The sequence below is a fragment of the Globicephala melas genome, chromosome 4 (genome assembly GCF_963455315.2).
Source record: "Globicephala melas chromosome 4, mGloMel1.2, whole genome shotgun sequence".
NCBI lineage: Eukaryota > Metazoa > Chordata > Mammalia > Artiodactyla > Delphinidae > Globicephala > Globicephala melas.
The window spans coordinates 143,423,164-143,436,389 of record NC_083317.1 but is presented as its reverse complement, the minus strand read 5'-3'; the positions used below and the strand labels follow the sequence as shown (position 1 = coordinate 143,436,389).

At 40.5% G+C, this 13,226-nt stretch overlaps 1 protein-coding gene across 11 annotated transcripts in view; it reads left to right on the top strand.

Annotated features, from left to right (window-relative positions):
- The window catches only part of THRB (thyroid hormone receptor beta), a 392,088-nt gene that overhangs the window by 164,096 nt on the left and 214,766 nt on the right, over positions 1-13,226 (top strand). For 9 of the 11 annotated variants that reach the window (XM_060298656.1, XM_060298657.2, XM_060298655.2 and 6 more), the window contains one exon: positions 3,529-3,600. The exons of the other annotated variants lie outside the window; for them this stretch is intronic. The gene's annotated coding sequence lies outside the window, so the exon portion shown is untranslated. The remainder of the gene's footprint in view (positions 1-3,528; positions 3,601-13,226) is intronic. 11 annotated transcript variants of the gene reach the window in all.

The following is a 13,226-nucleotide window of genomic DNA, read 5'->3' as shown; positions in this document are numbered from 1 at the left end:
GTAAAGAGCCATTTATAACTAACATATTAATAAACCAAGCTAAAGGGACTTTATTTATCCTTTAACCTTCAATTTGCATTAATTGGGAGCAGTCGTGGGAAATGGGGCCAACCTTACCTCAGGTCACATGGCTTAACAAAATGAACTGTTTCATGCCCAGAAATAAATGCCTTCCAAATATAAATATGAATCAGTTACAAAACAATATTTTGAGTACAAAATAACCACACTGTTAATATATTTATGTCCCAATTAAAAATGTGTAAGGAACACACATTCTGGGCTAAAGTTGTCCCAGGGAGTGATGCTCATTTTTGCTTTGAATCTTGTGTAAACAAACCGGGCAGCCTCCTTTGAGCCATGAGCAAATCCACGGCTCCCTGTTTTCTAAAGAGAAGAAGAATTAAAAATGGGAGTGTTTAAGTTGGGAAAGGTCTGGGGCTTGACCTTGCCGCTTTAAATTTCATTCCTTCCTCCATGACTAGGAAATCACTTTGAGTTTGTCTTCTTGGAGAACTCTAATTTGGTTTGTTCTTGGTTTGAGCCACACCATGAAAGAGATGCTGTCTGTCTGTATTATAGCAAAACTTGGAAGCCACTTCAGTGGCACTGTTTTCCAGTTGTCTTCTCCGCTGTTTTAATCTTTACACCTGAGCATGTTCTCAGTAATTCACAATGAAGCCCATGACATCCTACTGCCTGAGCGAGAATCCCAGTTAGCCTTTTCTCACTGGCTTTGGGCATAATTTTAAATCGTTCTCCGACTCTGAACAATGGGGTTTCCTCATCTGAACAGTGGGGTTATTAATAATACCTACCTCATCTGATCATTGTGAGGATTAAATTAAGTGAAATTAGGTGAGAGAATTAGCATAACCCAACCCACAAAATGTGCTTAAGAAGTGGTATATATTAAACTGCTTATTGTTACTAATTATTATGTGAGAATGTTTAGGTTGTTGTCACTGAGTCAGGTTCATGTATATTCTTCAAAGTATAAATCAGAATTATACCTTCAAAAAATAAGTTGAGGTTCAATATTGTTTACATATAAGGCACTGTTTGTTTTTAGGTATTAGTGTCAAGGGTAGCGGTGCATATCTATTCACATTTAAAACCACAACATTTACAAACACAAGCTTCTTTCTGGCTTGTCAATTTAGTCTTTGAGAACGCTTTTAGAGAATGCTTCTTTTTTTTTTTTTTTTTTTTTTTTTGCGGTATGTGGGCCTCTCACTGTTGTGGCCTCTCCCGTTGCGGAGCACAAGCTCCGGACGCGCAGGCTTAGCGGCCATGGCTCACGGGCCCAGCCGCTCCACAGCACGTGGGATCTTCCTAGACCGGGGCATGAACCCGTGTCCCCTGCATCGGCAGGCGGACTCTCAACCACTGCACCACAAGGGAAGCCCGTTTTTTGTTCTTTTTAAAATTGAAGTATAGTTGATTTACTATGTTGTGTTAGTTTCTGGTGTACAGCAAAGTGATTCAGTTATATTTTTTCATATTTTTTTCATTATAGGTTATTACAAGATATTGAATATAGTTCCCTGTGCTATACGTTAGGACCTTGTTGTTTATTTGTATATAGTAGTGTGTATCTGTTAATCCCAGACTCTTAATTTATCCCTCCCCCTCCCCACCCTTCCCCCTTTGGTAACGGTAAGTTTGTTTTCTATGTTTCTACGTCTGTGAGTCTGTTTTGTAAATATGCTCCTTAAATATATTGGTCTTCAGCCTTAAAATATTAAAGCTTCCAATGTTCTTGCAAATAGTACAGTGATACTGACAACTTGGGATTTCAATATTTATGACAAAAGCAAGAGGAGAGAGACTTTGAAGGAAACAAATACAACCTCAAAGTCTTCCTTAAGGTTGTCTGAAAAGGGAGGAAAATTAATAATAAGCAGATCAATTTTTAACAAATACGTTTTACCTTTGAATACACTGACTCTCCACTCTGCATGGAACCATAGTAGAGAAGACAGAGCAGCATCTCGAGAAGCTCAGAGTGGAGTTGCAGAGAAAATTTGCACATGCACACATACATATGCGCACACACACACACGTAACCAGCACACAGTTTAATGGTATGACAGGTGCTTTCATGGTGTTAGGTGGAAAGGCGGTGACTGAGCTGAGACTCAGTGCAGTCAGCATGGTCAGTTCACACACATGATGTTGAGAGTCCAAGTGTGGAACGATAGATACACATATGTAGGTTCATATCATACAGGTGAATGAAAAACACACAAGCACTGTTCATTGTCCTGGATACTCATCTTGTATGTAAATGTTATAAAAAAATGTACTGGCAAGATACAAATTCATGGTCTGGCCTTGGAGTGGGTTGTCAAGGAGATTATACCTATGCTCTATTTTATTTAAAAAAAAAAAAGAAAAGAGGAGCTTCCCTGGTGGCGCAGTGGTTAAGAATCTGCCTGCCAATGCAGGGGGCACGGGTTCGAGGCCTGGTCTGAGAAGACCCCACATGCCAGGGAGCAACTAAGCCCATGCGCCACAACTACTGAGCCTGTGCTCTAGAGCCCGCGAGCCACAACTACTGAAGCCTGTGTGCCACAACTACTGAAGCCTGCGCACCTAGAGCCTGTGCTCTGCAACAAGAGAAGCCACCACAATGAGAAGCCGGCGCCCCGCAACGAACAGTAGCCCCCGCTCACTGCAACTAGAGAAAGCCTGCGTGCAGCAGCGAAGATCCAGTGCAGCCAAAAATTAAATAAATGAATAAATAAATAAATTTATAAAAAAAAAAAAGAGCAGATGGGACAAAATGTTGTCAATGGTCCATTCCGGGCAGAGGGGACCCAGACATTTGTCCTGCCAACCTGTGCTTCCCTATGATCTCTAAGTTTCCCACAAGAACAACTACAACTGTGGGCCCACAGCCATGGAAAAAGCAGCCCCTCGCTTGCTGGGCAGACAGACACTTGGAGACGTCGTCTGCTGCAGGAACAGATGCCCTGGTTTCTCCTTCATCTTTTTACACCTGGGGGAAGAGTCCCCAACATCACCGCACTTGACACCATCTAGACAGCTCCGTAGCTTCCTCTCGGGTCCCCCATCCTGACGTCTCACAGGGGCACAGCCCGGCTGAGATTTGCTGGGGCCTGTCCTGGGAACCATCCTCTGACACCCAGCTGGACCCTTTTTAGCACAAAAGTTCTAAATTGTTTGATTCACATTTGCCTTTTAGTCCTCTTCCGAGGTTGGGAATCCAAAACCCCGGAGTCCTGTGCAGAAAAGTAGGTTCTTGGGATCCACAAACATTGTCTCATGCCTATAATGTGTTATTACAATCCTTGTGTTAAAGTCCCTTTCTCTGAAACCAGCGCCCCTTTGGAATGAGATTTTATCTAAGTCTGTTTGCATGTATTCAAAATCAGAGACAGCTCTGAAACCAGACCCCATTTAAACATAGAAAGAAGAGCAGTGGTGAATTAAGCAAATGTTGGGGGAGTTTTAAAGAAAAAACACACATCTGTTTATCTTCTTGTGTTTCCTTTCTTCCAGATCTGCGTTTTCCCTCCCATTGGCCGTCCTGCGTGGGTACCAAGTTCCACACGGGATTTCATGGATTGTCAGGTCAGATGTTGGGCGTGACTTGGCTGTTTGCAGATTCGTGATTTTATGATTGCCACTTTTCAGCATTATGGGAAGGATCTTCTAGTTTATGGCATTGCTGCGGTTGTTATTTAAGATGGTTTTGAGCTCTGTAGGTGTTCAGGAGGAATATACAGCATTCGATGGGTTAAAAACAAACATAATGGAGAGAAGGACGCTTCAAATTCATTTGGGGGGAAAAGGAGTAATAATTGGACAGAGAGAGAAAGGAGCCCATTTTTCATTTGTTATGTGGAAAAATGCTTGATGGAGGCCCACAGTCCTCTCCAATCTCTCGTTTCCTTGGGCGCTAAAAAAAAGCAAAAGGATCAGCTCACCCTTGGTCAGAGCAAGTCAGGTAGGGCATGTGCACCTGTGCAGTGAAGACCCCCTTCCATTACTGACAAGCCCATACAACTTCCCTCCAGTCCCCAGGTGTTTGGAAATATCAGGCAGCCTGTTCAGTTTGGAACACTAGGATGTCATTTGGAACCCAGTTTGTTTACATTATTATAACAACAGTTTCAGTTTGTCTCTGCAGTTAGGGTTGTGTCAGCACTTTCCTTTCTGTGTTTATTATTTTTAGCAGTTTAAAAGCTAACCAGGAAAAATGGCTTTCTGGCGGCGAGGTGACATTCCGGCTGGGCCAGGGTCTGTGGCGTCTATAGATGCACTGGCTGGCTGTGGAGTCGGGCCTTTTGAATGCTGCCTTTGTGCTTCCATCGCCAGGGCCTCTGGCCTATTGTCCAGCCGCCTCAGTTGAGGTGGCACTATCTGATTGTAACTGGTACTAATATTACAGTGTTCGGTGCCCAGACCCTCCCCGGGGGCCCCAGTCTGGCGGCCTCTGTCTCCCAGCTCTCTCTCCAGGGGACCAATCCCAGCTCTCATATCAGAAACGCTATTTGTAATTTATAGAAGGTTCCAGGGAAAAGGATCGGTAAGGATCAGCTAGCCCTGCAGTTCTCTAACTTTTTTATTTATTTTTTTTACAAAGAACCCTTTACCCAAATGCAATCTTCCAGTGAAACGCAATTTGTAAGACCTGGAAAAGTACAGCTGTTCTCTTTGAAGGAGAGAACCCTAGTTTTCAGCCTCCACTCCACCCACCCCCAATCAAGGCGGCTTCTCAGGTCCCCTCCCCCAACCAAGAAACCTACGACTCCTCAGAATACTTGCACACTGTTTTCACAGGGCGAGCCCCTCAATTTACAGAGAAGGAAACTAAGAGGTGATTTTATAGATGCTTAAAACATGAGACATTAGGCACTAAAAAAGTACACTGCATTCATCCATTTTTATTTAGTTCTAAAAAAAAAGGCACAGCTAATCTACCGTAATAGCAATCAAAATAGTGGTTACTCTGGGGAGAGACCAGATTGACTGGGCAGGGACACAGGGAATTTTTCTGGGGTGGTACAAATGTATGTCTTAGAAGTGTGGGTTACATGGCATTTGTCATAACTCGTCTCCTTTTTGCTATACATAAATTATACCTCTGTTAAAAAATAAAAAGAAGGAAAATAAAGCAAAAAAAAAATTAGCTGTTTTGTGAATGAAAATTCTGAGAGCTTCCTGAAATACTGAAAATACCGATGGTCTTTCTTAAAGCTATGTGCACTCTTTATTGAGTGGAATCTGCAGTCATTATGCAAAGCTGCAGAAGACAAGAGACCACGCTGCTTTTCCAATTATTGAACTTTCTTTGTTCAATAGTTACCAAAACCAGAAAAAAAAAAATCTCAGAGAATTTCAGACAACAGAACCCCTGAATACCTTCTGGGGTCTTCTAGCCAGTAATGCAGCTAAAGGATGATGTATGGGATTCCTGGCGGTGGAAATCCCGAGTACAATACTTGATTCATGCATTACTTTGACATGTACTGTTGGTAATGCTCAGGAAATTGTTCATAATTTTTTAACCTTTGCTCCTTCATCTGAATGCTTTTTCGGGACCTGTGAAATACAAGATTGCTTCTTCTATATCTTATCAGAGTTGAACTTCTGGTGACAGGTTGGAATTCAGGCCTTTAGTGACACCTCTATCCTTGCAATAAATCATCTGGACCCTTTAAAAATGACTTTTCTCCCCCGGAAATACTTGGAGCCAAGCCTACTAGAATTCTTCTATTTGTGTGTTTTAGAAGTCCGGCAGTAACATGGAAGGTCATTATTTGGGTTGAAATGCTGCTAAGGCCCTAAGCCCGGGAAGATAGGACCCTGTGGCCAACTTGCCCTTTAGAGCCTCATGAGGAGAGTGGGCTGAGAAGAACAGGGAGAATGCTTTTGAAAAGGAAGTGATGGTAGTGTTGGGGGATAGTAAGAGAGGGCAAGTGAGGGTCTCGTGAAGCAAGGGCAGAAAGGATTTAAAGATATCGTTGTCCCTCCGTATCTGGGGGGAGTAGTTCCAGGACCCCACATAGACCAAATGCTCAAGGCCCTCAAGTGCATAAAACGGTGTAGTACAGTCAGCCCTCCTTATCCGTGGGTTCTGCGTCCACGGATTCAACCAACCCCGGATTGTACCCGAGTGTTCCAGCCTCTGAGGCTGTGTGACTTTTCTTCAAGAAGAACAAACTGCTACTTTAGTGATTTCCCAACAAAGGGCCAAGATCTCTTTCATTCACAAAATGGATCCACGTGACCCAAAATTTAGTTCACTAATGAAGCAATGGCAAAACAATCATTTGTAAAGGGAACATTTTTTTTTAAACCCACCCATATTGCACTCTGCCTGCACGGACACACAAATGTCCTCATCAAATCACATTGAATTCAGCAAGGTTTATATCCAACCAATTTAGTTTAATGTGCATAAGAGCAGAAGGGAAATTGCACAGTGGAAGAGTTTGAACAGAATTTGCTTTTTTGCAATTCAATGCCCATTTGAAAGGAACTGTTTCTTCAAGTCATTTATTGAGTCAACTTATCCAAATGGCAAGTACCAAGAAGAATTGTATGACTTCTCCATTCCAGGGACTTGGAGCAAGTGATTCTCCCGGGCCCAATGTTCTTGAAATGTACGTGTGTGTGTATGTGTGTGTGCATTCATCTACAGGTCAAGGAGCGTTTGGAAAATGCAATGTGTGTGTAGTCAGATTTCAGTTATTTGTGAGAATGAGAGTAAAACACGAATAACTGAAGTCCAATCAATGGATATATTTTCCTGTTGACTTTTAAAAATTAGCAACCTGGACGTTTTTAACCCCTGATCTGCTTATGAGGTCTGTGAACAAGTGGGAGTATATCCTGATTTGAGTTTTATCTCCTTCTTTCCCCCTCAACTGTGTTTTCTATTGGTGCTATTGGGCTAATAACAACTAAAACACTGGATGAAAGAAAAATAGCAAACGCCTTAATGTGCATATTATTATTATTCTCAATTTCCAGACAAGGAAACTGAGGGTAAAGGTTGAGGAGCAATGCCTGAAGATTTTGCTGTCATAGTGGCAGGGTTGGGCTTGAACTCAGATATTTCTATCTGTGAGCCGCCGTCTTAGGAAGAGAAGCAGTGGATTGAAACTAATCATCATATTACACTGGCTGGAGCAGAAATATACCTAAATTTGTGGAGAGAATAAACTACTATTTTGGGCCTGCCCATAGCAGGAAATCTTAATAACAGTGACAAACACACAAAATTTTATTTTTCTCTCCAGGGCTATTGGGGGTGGTTCTCTTATCATCAGGGACTCAGGTATGTTCTATCTTTCTTTATTTCTATTCTTAAGCATATGACTTTATCTTCAAGGTTCCTTCCTAGGTCAAGATGACTGCTGGAGCTCCAGCCCTCACACATAAATTCTAGGCAGCAGGAAAGATGGGAAGAAGGGGGCAAAGGCAGCCATTTCCAGCTGGTTTTCCTCTCTAGGAGGGCTTCCCTGAATTCCCACTTCACAGCTTCTGCCTACCATCTCACGTACCGACTCCTGGTTGCAAAAGAGTCTAGAAAATGTAGTGGGTACTTTGCATCCAGAGGTGAGGTGAGATTTGGTTGTAAAGGAATAGAATGGAGGCACCTAGCAGATTGGTCACAATCAGACAGCTATTAAAGGCTTTTCAACTTTGGAGAGACATGATCAGGATGGTGCTTTAGAGGAACTGATCTTGTAGCCACCTGGTTGATGGATAAAAGGGGGAAAAGTGAAGGACTCCAATTTGTAGTGATGAGTTTTGTATTACTGAGGTGGCACTGGGGACAAGAGAGATCAATGTGATCCAATTTGTGAAGAATGCATTAACCAAGGAGAATGTATTCATTAATTAGCTGTGCAATTGAAAACTGGGTTTCAACACACACACACATATGTCTGTGAGGTGTGTGTATGTGTATAAAAATACATAGTATATACATATTCATATACACGTATGTATATGTGTATGAATGTGTATATGTGAGTAAATATATATACATACACACATATATATGAATGGAAACCAGGGAAAGACATTTAGCTAAACTTATAGGAAACAGGATCCAGATAAACAAAACCGTCTCGTGTTTTTTTTTTATGCAGAAAATTGGCTGGAAATTTAATGATGCGGTCTATTGGCAATAGATAAATAATGCATAAACAAATATATGCAGGCATACACACAACACAAACAACATAAGACTTTTCTAGGGCTCCATACCACCAACTGCAATAATTTTTAAACTTTGGCATCCCTAAACAAAGAAAAGGGAAAAATTAAAAGGAGCTAAATTATAAACTTTTAAAGGAATAAGAGGTGAAGGCATTGTAAACATAACTAAGAAGTTATCCTAAGAAGCCAAGCTAGAGGAAGTAGGAAAGTCAGGGTGGAAAAAAAAAAACCCAGTTTTTCTTTCCCTCTTCTCTCTCTCTTTCTCCCTTCCTTTCTTTCTTCCTCCCTCCCTCCCTCTTTCTGTCCCTCCTTTCTTCTTTCCTTCCTTTCTCCCTTCCTTCCTTTCCTTCCTCCCTTCCTTACTTCCTTTCCTCCCTTCCTTCCTTTCCTCTCTTCCTTCCTTCTTTTCTTTCTTCCTTTCTCCCTTCCTTCCTTTCCTCCCTTCCTTCCTTTCCTCCCTTCCTTCCTTCCTTCCCTCCTTCCTTCCTTCCCTCTCTTTCTCTCTCATTCTCTTTCTTTCCTTCTCTCACTCTCTTTTGCACTCTCTTTTCTTCTTCTTTAACTTTAGGAGGGGTAGAATCATGCATTTGGTAACCATACATTCATAGACTTTTCATTTTGAGCTCCCAAATGTGAAAGAAGTTCAACTCCAAGCCATCACCACATCGCTTTTGTTCAGCCAATGAGCAGCAGGTAACATCTTGCCATTTGTGGATGACAAAATCAAAGCCTGTCTGTGGTGCTGGTAGGATGGAGCCAGGCCCCCGGCATGGCTGTTTTGGAACTCCTCACATCCATGGTACACGGTACCACCACATATACAAACACATGTTGCCTATGTAACCCACAGGGCTGGGCAAAAATGACCGAGTTTGTCAGTACAACTTTCTTGGTACTGTGTGTTTGACATCTTTGGCTGCAAGGCAAAATGAGTTTTCATTTTAGCTTTTTAAATCAGCTGAATTAGCAGAACTTGATTTTCTGATTTAACCCTCCCTGATGGCATTGTGCAGAGCTAGCCTGAGTCCTGTTTTTCCCACCACACATTGGAGAGGGGTGGGTCGGCGGGGCCCTGGCTGTCTGCTCTTCCCTGCATCTTCTCAGGAAGCCTGTCGAGGCAAGCGTTGTAATTTGTGCTGTAACGTCCTGGACAGAGTCTCATATTAAAAAGTAAATGCCTATACACTTAACGTAGTAAAAGAACAAAAACATTCATGGGAAAAACACGCCGACTGTAAAATAGTGGCTACTTGGCAAAGAGAGGGGAGGGAGAGGAGAGAGAGATGGACAAATGTCATGGTGTTTTCTTACGTTTTATTTCTTATAAAGAGACAGATGAAACCAGTAGAGCAAATCAGAATGGTGGACCATGTGTATCCGTAATATTGTTTTATATGCCCTTTTAAAAAAATTTTATTTTATATTGCAGTGTAGTTGATTAACAATGTTATGTTAGTTTCAGGTGTACAGCAAAGTGATTCAGTTATACATACACATGTATCTATTCTTTTTCAAATTCTTTTCCCCTTTAGGTTATTACAGAATATTGAGTAGAGGTCCCTGTGCCATACAGTAGGTCCTTGCTGGCTATCTATTTTAAATATAGTACTGTATATACGCCAATCCTATACTCCTAATTTATCCCTCCTCCCCACCTTTCCCCTTTGATAACCATAAGTTTGTTTTCTATGTCTGTGAGTCTGTGTCTGTTTCATAGATAAGTTCATTTGTATCATTCTTTAGTTTTCACATATAAGTGATATCATATGATATTTGTCTTTCTCTGTCTGACTTACTTCACTCAGTATAATCATCTCTGTGTCCATCCATGTTGCTGCAAATGGCATTATTTCATTCTTCTTAATGGCTGAGTAATATTCCATTATATATGTGTGTGTGTGTGTGTGTGTGTGATATTCCATTGTATGTATGTGTGAACGTGTGAACTCTTTCATAATTTTAAAAACTTTTTCTTTTTTTTTTAGGCTATAGACATTGACATTTTATTTATTTTTAACATCTTTATTGGAGTATAATTGCTTTACAATGGTGTGTTAGTTTCTGCTGTATAACAAAGTGAATCAGCTATACATATACATATATCCCCATATCTCCTCCTTCTTGCGTCTCCCTCCCACCTTCCCTATCACACCCCTCTAGGTGGTCACAAAGCACCGAGCTGATCTCCCTGTGCTATGCGGCTGCTTCCCACTAGCTATCTGTTTTACATTTCGTAGTGTATATATGTCCATGCCACCCTCTCACTTCATCCCAGCTATCCCTTCCCCTTCCCCATGTCCTCAAGTCCATTCTCTACGTCTGCATCTTTATTCCTGTCCTTCCCCTAGGTTCCTCAGAACCTGTTTTATTTTTTTTTGAGATTCCATATATATGTGTTAGCATACGGTATTTGTTTTTCTCTTTCTGACTTACTTCACTCTGTATGACAGACTCTAGATCCACCCACCTCACTGCAAATAACTCAGTTTCGTTTCTTTTTATGACTGAGTAATATTCCATTGTATATATGTGCCACATCTTCTTCATCCATTCATCTGTCATTGGACACTTAGGTTGCTTCCATGTCCTGGCTATTGTAAATAGAGCTGCAATGAACATTTTGGTACATGACTCCTTTTAAGAATTATGGTGTTCGCAGGGTATATGCCCAGTAGTGGGATTGCTGGGTCATATGGTAGTTCTATTTTTAGTTTTTTAAGGAACCTCCATACTGTTCTCCATAGTGGCCATATCAATTTACATTCCACCAACAGTGCAAGAGGGTATCTTTTCTCCACACCCTCTCCAGCATTTATTGTTTGTAGATATTTTAATGATGGCCATTCTGACTGGTGTGAGGTGATACCTCATTGTAGTTTTGATTTGCATTCCTCTAAGGTTTAGTGATGTTGAGCATCCTTTCATGTGTTTGTTGGCAATCTGTATATCTTCTTGGAGAAATGTCTATTTAGGTCTTCTGCCCATTTTTGGATTGGGTTGTTTGTTTTTTTGTTATTGAGCTGCTTGTAAATTTTGGAGATTAATCCTTTGTCAGTTGCGTCATTTGCAAATATTTTCTCCCATTCAGAGGGTTGTCTTTTGGTCTCGTTTATGTTCTCCTTTGCTGTGCAAAAGCTTTGAAGTTTCATTAGGTCCCATTTGTTTATTTTTGTTTTTATTTCCATTTCTCTAGGAGGTGGGTCAAAAAGGATCTTGCTGTGATTTACGTCATGGAGTGTTCTGCCTATGTTTTCCTCTAAGACTTTTATAGTGTCTGGTCTTACATTTAGATCTTTAATCCATTTTGAGTTTATTTTAGTGTATGGTGTAGGAAGTGTTCTAATTTCATTCTTTTACATGTAGCTGTCCAGTTTTCCCGGCACTACTTATTGAAGAGGCTGTCTTTTCTCCATTGTATATTCTTGCCTCCTTTATCAAAAATAAGGTGACCATATGTGCATGAGTTTATCTCTGGGCTTTCTATCCTGTTCCATTGATCTATCTTTCTGTTTTTGTGCCAGTACCATACTGTCTTGATTACTGTAGCTTTGTAGTATAGTCTGAAGTCAGGGTGCCTGATTCCTCCAGCTCTGTTTTTCGTTCTCAAGATTGCCTTGGCTATTTGGGGTCTTTTGTGTTTTCATACAAACTGTGAAATTTTTTGTTCTAAGTCTGTGAAAAATGCCAGTGTTAGTTTGATAGGGATTGCATTGAATCTGTAGATTGCTTTGGGTAGTAGAGTCATTTTCACAATGTTGATTCTTTCAATCCAAGAACATGGTATATCTCTCCATCTATTTGTATCATCTTTAATTTCTTTCATCAGTGTCTTATAATTTTCTGCATACAGGTCTTTTGTCTCCTTAGGTAGGTTTATTCCTAGATATTTTATTCTTTTTGTTGCAATGGTAAATGGGAGTGTTTTCTTAATTTCATTTTCAGATTTTTCATCATTAGTGTATAGGAATGCCAGAGATTTCTGTGCATTAATTTTGTATCCTGCTACTTTACCAAATTCATTGATTAGCTCTAGTAGTTTTCTGGTAGCATCTTTAGGATTCTCTATGTATAGTATCATGTCATCTGCAAACAGTGACAGCTTTACTTCTTCTTTTCTGATTTGGATTCCTTTAATTTCCTTTTCTTCTCTGATTGCTGTGGCTAAAACTTCCAAAACTATGTTGAATAAGAGTGGTGAGAGTGGGCAACCTTGTCTTGTTCCTGATCTTAGTGGAAATGCTTTCAGTTTTTCACCATTGAGGACGATGTTGGCTGTGGGTTTGTCATATATGACCTTTATTATGTTGAGGAAAGTTCCCTCTATGCCTACATTCTGCAGGGTTTTTATCATAAATCGGTGTTCAATTTTGTTAAAAGCTTTCTCTGCATCGCTTAAGATGATCATATGGTTTTTCTCCTTCAGTTTGTTAATATGGTGTATCAAATTGATAGATTTGCCTATATTGAAGAATCCTTACATTCCTGGGATAAACCCACTTGATCATGGTGTATGATCCTTTTAATGTGCTGTTGGATTCTGTTTGCTAGTATTTTGTTGAGGATTTCTGCATCTATGTTCATCAGTGATATTGGTCTGTAGTTTTCTTTCTTTGTGACATCTTTGTCGGGTTTTGGTATCAGGGTGATGGTGGCCTTGTAGAATGAGTTTGGTAGTGTTCCTCCCTCTGCTATATTTTGAAAGAGTTTGAGAAGGATAGATGTTAGCTCTTCTCTAAATGTTTGATAGAATTCGCCTGTGAAGCCATCTGGTCCTAGGCTTTTGTGTGTTGGAAGATTTTTAATCACAGTCTCAATTTCAGTGCCTTTGATGGGTCTGTTTATATTTTCTATTTCTTCCTGGTTCAGTCTTGGAAGGTTGTGCTTTTCTAAGAATTTTGTCCATTTCTTCCAGGTTGTCCATTTTATTGACATATAGTTGCTTGTAGTGATCTCTCATGATCCTTTGTATTTCTGCAGTGTCAGTTGTTACTTTTCCTTTTTCATTTCTAATTCTATTGATT